This window comes from Tenrec ecaudatus, chromosome 10 (genome assembly GCF_050624435.1).
Source record: "Tenrec ecaudatus isolate mTenEca1 chromosome 10, mTenEca1.hap1, whole genome shotgun sequence".
Taxonomy (NCBI): Eukaryota; Metazoa; Chordata; class Mammalia; order Afrosoricida; family Tenrecidae; genus Tenrec; species Tenrec ecaudatus.
In genome coordinates this window covers 73105695-73112545 of record NC_134539.1, presented here as the reverse complement: position 1 = coordinate 73112545, position 6851 = coordinate 73105695, and the positions used below count along the sequence as shown (strand labels likewise).

General features: G+C 46.1%; 1 non-coding gene across 1 annotated transcript; it reads right to left on the bottom strand.

Moving 5' to 3' along the window:
• Positions 1-6428: 6428 nt before the first annotated feature.
• On the bottom strand, positions 6429-6589 carry LOC142460269 (U1 spliceosomal RNA). Its single transcript, XR_012786513.1, has one exon. It is a non-coding gene; the product is annotated as a U1 spliceosomal RNA (small nuclear RNA).
• Between the last annotated feature and the right edge of the window lie 262 nt (positions 6590-6851).

Sequence of the window (6851 nt, the reverse complement as noted above, 5' to 3'; positions counted from 1 at the left end):
GTAGTTATAATCCCATCGTGGAAGGAGCTCTCTGTTATATTGATGAACGGGATAGGATAAAGGTGGGATTAAGTCGTGAGTTTGGTAGAGGGTATGAACTAAACACCTTTTGTTTCCCTGGGGGCATGGCCTGCTAAAAGACAAAAACTGCCTCTCCATCAAAGCCTCTTGGACACAGAGAGAACTCTGAGGACCATCGAAGAAGGACATGCTCCAGATCTCTGTCTGAAGCGGCAGAGGCCGAGACCAGAGGCACCAGAGGCTGGCACAGAGTCAACAGGCTGAGCAAAGGAGCCAGGCTGAGAGGAGAGATGGAGGCAAGGAGTCCAGGAGACTGACTCAGAGTGACAGGCCGGCTTCCTGGCCCAGAGACAGAAGCCAGGGGACTACGTGGCTGAGAGACTGAGGACCAAATAGTCACTGGCTGCAGAGAAGAGGGGCCCTGTGGGCGATGACTGTACCTTGACTGTGTATTGGCTTGTGGTAACCTCTGAACTCCCCTTGTCTACCCCCTTAATTGTGATTACTCTCTGTGAGTTGTGTGTGGCCGCTGTAACGAATTAGCGCACCCAGCGGAGAAGCAGCGCACTGAGGGAGCAACAGCTGGTATCAGAACCGGAAGGAAACAGGAGGATGGAGGCAGATCTGACTTCTGCCTGCTGGCAGTAAGGAGGTTCGCATACAATCCCCTCCTCACGGTTTCCACAGCAACCATTACAACCCATTTCCAAACTTTTCACTCAGCTGGGGCCTTTGTCAGCCTCTACAGTTTTATAATGGTTGGGAAATGATTTTCTCATTCTTAAGCAAGGTGTGTTTGCACATCTTTAAAAAATCAATTAAATTCCTTTGTATTTTCTCCACCAAACATCTTAGCATGTTGCAGATTAACTAAGTACTCGTCAAATATTTGTGGGTTCACACATATATTTACTAATTACCCTTCCAATTACTGCCATTCAGTTTCTCATGCAGATTGCCAAATTGATTTTCCTTGTAAATTCTTTCTTATTTCTTTGTTATTATTTTTATCTGCTTCCAGTACCCTCCTGGGTGTGTGTGTGGGAAGTTCTGGCTATGTCTACTGACAAAGATCCTTGCTAAGGATGAAATGATAAACTAAAATCAGTTCTAGCAACTTTATCAGAGATTTATCATAGGGAATTGTCAATCATTCACATATCCCTCCTCCTCCTGCTGTTCTGTATTTCCTGTTCAATATCTCCTCCTTCTATATTTCTCTGTCTGCCCCAAGCACATACTCTGGAGGTGAAATTTTACTTAGTTGTAAGCAATACTTCGTAAGTGTTTCCCTGATACCTCCGTATGCTTGTACAGTATCAGTTACTTGTCAGGATGTGCAATAACACATCACTAAGGCCATTATGGCATTGTCAAAATTTCCCAGTAGGTCATACTGTCAAAAGGTCACTAGAGAAGTGCACAAGAAAGACCGCTTCAGTGAATGCTGTCACGTATTCAATAGGGCAGCAATACTACTGTGTGAATAAAAACAAACAAATCCATTGTGTCAAGCACGTTTGTGCATATGTTGCCATCATCATTTTCAAAACATTTTCTTTCTACTTGAGCTCCTCATTTTTCCCCTCCCTGCCTCCACCCTCATGTGGTTACATAGTGGAGGTGGTCCGCAGGGTCACCCAAGTTGAACACGTTTCAGTGGAGCTTCCAGATGAAGAAGAACTATACTCCCCACGTCGGAGGAAGTAGCTGCTGAAAGCCTTATGCTGAGCCTTGACACTGTCAGATACTGAAGGCCTAATGACTGGACTCAAAACATTGTCATCTCCATAGCACCGGAGACTGGACCCCTGGGATCAGAGGGCACTTGAAGTGTGACTGAAGAGGAGCTGACCATGGTGACATGTCAGGTAAAGCCTGGGGGAGTGGAGCCTTGGGATCTTCAATTGCTGATGGAGCAGGACTATTATTTAAATGTATGCACCGACCACAAAAGCTTGTGATAAAGAAACTGAAGAATTCAACCACCAACTTCAGTTGGAAATTGCTCAGACATGCAATCCAGATGCATTGGTGATTACTGGTGATTGGAAAGCAAAAGTTGGAAACAAGATACACTGGTTGAAAATGTGGACGTGGTGGCAGAAATCAAGCTTGATAGCACATGGTAGGATTTTGCAAAACCAATGACTTGTTCATAGGAAATACCTTTATTCAACAACACAAAAGGCAACCATGCACATGAGGTTCTCCAGCTGGAATAAACAGAAATCAAATTGACTATGTCTGTGGGAAGAGATGCAAGAGAAGCTCCATCTCAGCAGCTAAAACCCGGCCAGGGGCTGACTGTGGAACAGACCATCAATTGCTCCGATGTAAGATCAAGATACAGCTGAAGAAAATTAACACAAGTCCACAAGAGCCAAAATACAGTATGGATTGTAATAAGAGTTGTATGAGCCCCTAATAAAACATTTAAAAAAGAAAAAGAGCCAAAATACAGCCATGAGTCTAACCCACCAAAATGTGAGGACACCAAGAACAGATTTGATGCATTTAATACTACTGATTGAGCACTGGGAGGACAACGAGACCATCATTCATGAAGAAAGCAAAAAACCATTAAAAAACCAGGATCAAGGTGGATATCAGAAGAGACTCTGAAACTTGTTCTTCATTGCAGAATAGCGAGAACCAATGGAAGAAATGATGAAGTCAAAGAGCTGAACAGAAAACTTGAAAGGACAGCTCTAGAAGACAAAGCAGGATATTATAAGGAAATGTGCAAAGGCCAAGAATTGGAACATCAAAAGGATTTTGGCTGGATACATTCAGCCTATCTCAAACTGAAAAAAACTCGGGGTGGGGGGGTGGCGGAAAGTCAAGCTTGGAGTTGCAATACTGAAAGAGTCTATATTGAATGAAGCATTAAAGAAGATGGAAAGACTACACAGTAACTCTACCAAAAAGGACTAGTTGACTTTCCACCATTTCAAAAAGTAGTACATGGTGCAGAAGGAAGAAGTTCAAACTAAATTAAAGCATCCTCAAAATAAGGCTCTAGGAGTTAATGGAATATCTATTGCAATGCATAACAAGCTGATGGAGCACTAGAAGCACTTCCTTGTCTATCCTAGGAAATTTGGAAGGACAGCTACTTGGCCAACCGACTGGAAGAGGTTCATATTTATACTCATTCCAGAGAAAGGTGATCCGACAGAATGCTCAAATTATAGAACAATATCCATAAGATGATTTTAAAAAGAATAGCACTGATATAACATGCCAGCAAAAGTTTGCTATCACCCAACAATGGTCACTGCAGTACATTGAGAGGGAGCTGCCAGGGGGTCAGGCCGGATTCAGAAGAGGACGTGGAACAAGGGATATCATTGCTGATGTCAGATGGATCTTAGCTGAAAGCAGAGAATACCAGAAAGTAGGACAAGCCCCGAATGAAACCTCCTTCATTTGGATCAAGACTGGGATCAGACTTACGGTCCCTAGGCTGCTTCATAGGATATCCACATCATGGAAATGGCCAGGATCATGGAGAAATCCTGGCCCACCCAGGTTGGCACAAAACCTATCACACCTTGGTAAATGCATAGCTTTACGTGTAGATATTTCTACATACAAATTTGCAAGAGCTGCATGTATACACATAGATATCAGCACAAAGGGAGTACAGTAATAGAAATTACTGAGATATCAGGAATGAACTACAGGACTTTCAATCAAAGGACCATCCTGGGTGCCATTGAGGTCAATTGGCACAACATAATATATATTATTCTGCTTCCTGGAATGGGAGTAATATATATATTATTCTGCTTCCTGGAATGGGAGTAATTTCTGGGGTCTTAAAAGTCTACACGCAGCCATTTAAGAAGCAAAGGAAAATGAAGAAATCCCCCCAAATTCAAGGAAGCAATTCGTCCAAAGGCCCTACTGGCCCCCATGAACCACAGCCTCCTCTAACCTGAGACAAGAACTAGATGGTGCCCGGCTACCACTCCCAAACACTCTGGCCAGGTCACAACCAAAGATCCTGGTTGAAATAGGTTAAAAACATGTAAACAAAACTCAAAGAGACTAGTGGAACCCCTGAGACTACTCCCCCAAGACCACCTTTTACTTTGAACCTGAAGCCCACCAGTCCTGAGGCCACCGTCTAGCCAACTATTAGATGGCCCTAGAAAACAATGTGCTCTTCAGAACAAACAACCCAAAGATGCCCATGATGAGAAGGGAGGACCAGAAAAGAAACCTGATGAATGGAAATGGGGACCCCAGGGAGGAAAAGGGGAGGGTGCTGACACATTGGGGGGGCAGTTAGAATACGATTGTAACAATATGTGTATGAATTGTTGATTAGAAGAAATGTTTACTAGGTAAGATTTCACATAAATCACAATAAAATGTACAAAAAGTGTGGGGGGATGGAAGTGGGGTGGGACACATTAGTCAGCATAAATGAAAACAAACGAACTTTGCAGGTGTATTTTATTCCTGGGGAAAAGAAAGGCATCCTTTTGGCTTCTACGGTGAAGTCGTGCCTTTTTATTAAATCGGACTGTGGCGGTGTCTCTCAGTGAGGTCTGTTTTGGGCTCTGGATTGCAATGTGAAAGCACATTTTAATTTCAGTATTCATGCAGCCGAGCACGGCTACATTGACGAGGCCATGGTTATGGGAGCTGGAGGAATTGAGATGGAACCAAGAAATCTGTTACTGGGGAAACCTTTTGAGAGCTGACAGATTTTAAGTCACTCTTAATAAGGTCTGATGGCTTACGGAGGAACATGTTGTGAGTCGGGAAAGCCGCTTTGCACCCCTGCTGCCAGTTGGGAATGATACTCATCTGCTGCCGCAAGCCTATGCAGAAAATGGAATTGAAGAGGGTTTCAGCGGCCGGCGCAGCCTGCATCTGTAACTTGTGCACCAATGCAATTCTCTTGGCAAACGGTTGGGTTTGGGGTGCGCTGCTAGTGCGTGGCCCTCGAAGAGCAGGAGGCATTCACTTGAATTGGGTTGTCAAGCTTTTAAGATGGTCGCAAGAGTGTAGCACAGACGCACTTGAATGTAGCCTAACCTTCAGGTTATAGAAGCCAAGCCTTTCCCAAGTTCTTCCTTGCATCTCCCACGCCGACGACGCGAGCAGGTATTTCGTGGAAGGAAAAAGGCTCCTGGTTGCGACAACCCTGGGGCTGTGGAATCAACAGGATGTGCCGATGTCTTCCTGGAAGAGACTGTCGGAGCTGTTCGCTGTGAACGGGTGGTGAGACCAAGACACAAGACCAAGCAAAGCACCGTGCTGCGCTGGAAGCAGCCATGGCGGCCGCACTCCCTCCTGGCCCCTTCCCACCACACACATCCACGGGATTATGAAACAGGCCTTCCACATTGCATGTGAAAACAGTTTCTTTGACCTGACAGTTCATTTAAAAAATTATTTTGTTTTAAAATATTTTGGTAGGTCCTAAGCTCTGGACCTATTGTCCCTAGTAGATAACTAGGCCCCGGGGACTGGTATTCCAGAGGGGGAGTCACGTGGCCCCGGGGACTGGTATTCCGGAGGGGGAGTCACGTGGCCCCGGGGACTGGTATTCCGGAGGGGGGAGTGACTGTACAAACACTGCTTTGCAAAACAGGGTCTGGGGACACCGTGGGTGCACCCCCCTCCACATCAGAGGAGCTGAGAGGGTGAGTTGGGGGGTATATGTGTTATAATCTTTGTCTTACTATCTATGATACCTGAAGAGACAGAAAATAAGTCTCTCATGTGCACACGCTGTGGTAGAAATGCAGATTGTGGCAAATCACTCTGCCGTTGAGTCACTGTGAAGCCCAAACCCACCGCCCAGTCTATTCCAATTCACAGAGGGCCTACGGGACAGCGCAGAACGGCTTCCCACAGTTCACAAGGCTGTACACCTTTACGGGAGCAGACAGCCTCATCTTCCTCTCAAGGACGGGCTGGTGGGTTCAAACCGACCTTTTCGGTGTAGTTCACCGCTTAACCAGAGGAGCCACCAGGGGCCTTATCTACTCAGAACTGTTTCCTAAATGAAAATGTTTATGCATTTAATCCAAGTTTGTAGAGAGTCTGGCTTAGTGATAAGCTTTAACCAAACGACTTAGATTTCCTTTCTAAGGATTCTTCAAGTGTGGTGTTCCCCTGGTTTGCAGGAGGGCGACAGTGGAAGCCCCCGCGGGGTCCACATGTGAGCACCGTCCAGGGACGTGAAGAGCCTTGTATCGGACAGAGAGCACTGCAAGTCCACAATGGCAGACAGGTTAAAACAAGTGAGCGGGAACCACACGTGGATGGAGGCTCTGGTGACCCCTCGACCATCAAGCAGAGGTGACAAGCTTTGCTGTCATGCAGAGTGAATTGGGAAGGGGCTGAAGACAGAGGCAGTGAGATCAATACTCCTCTCCCCCCACGGGAGAGCGAACGCAGTCCCCCACTACCACAAATCATGCAGTTAAGTTTTCCACATTTGGGGAAATCGCAGGGGTCAGCACATCCGGAGTGCAATGGAGAAGCCTCGCCCTGGGAAAACCACCTCATGAGCATGGTATCTCCCCTGCCAGGTAAGTATGAGGTTAATATTCTAACACCCTATCATTTGCCCTCCGTTTTGACCCATTTTAAATTTGCTATACGTACCTCGCCACAGAAATCCACTGTTCACCCTCTAAAGTCCGTAGTGAAATGGAAAGTGTTCCTCAACCACTGCCCTGTTCGAGGGACGTTCTTGCTGATTCGCAGGCACCTATGTTCGACAGAACACAAGGCCGCCTGCAGTGGCACAGGGCACACCCAATAGCGCTGCGCTTCTCACAGGACACGGCCCTCGGGTG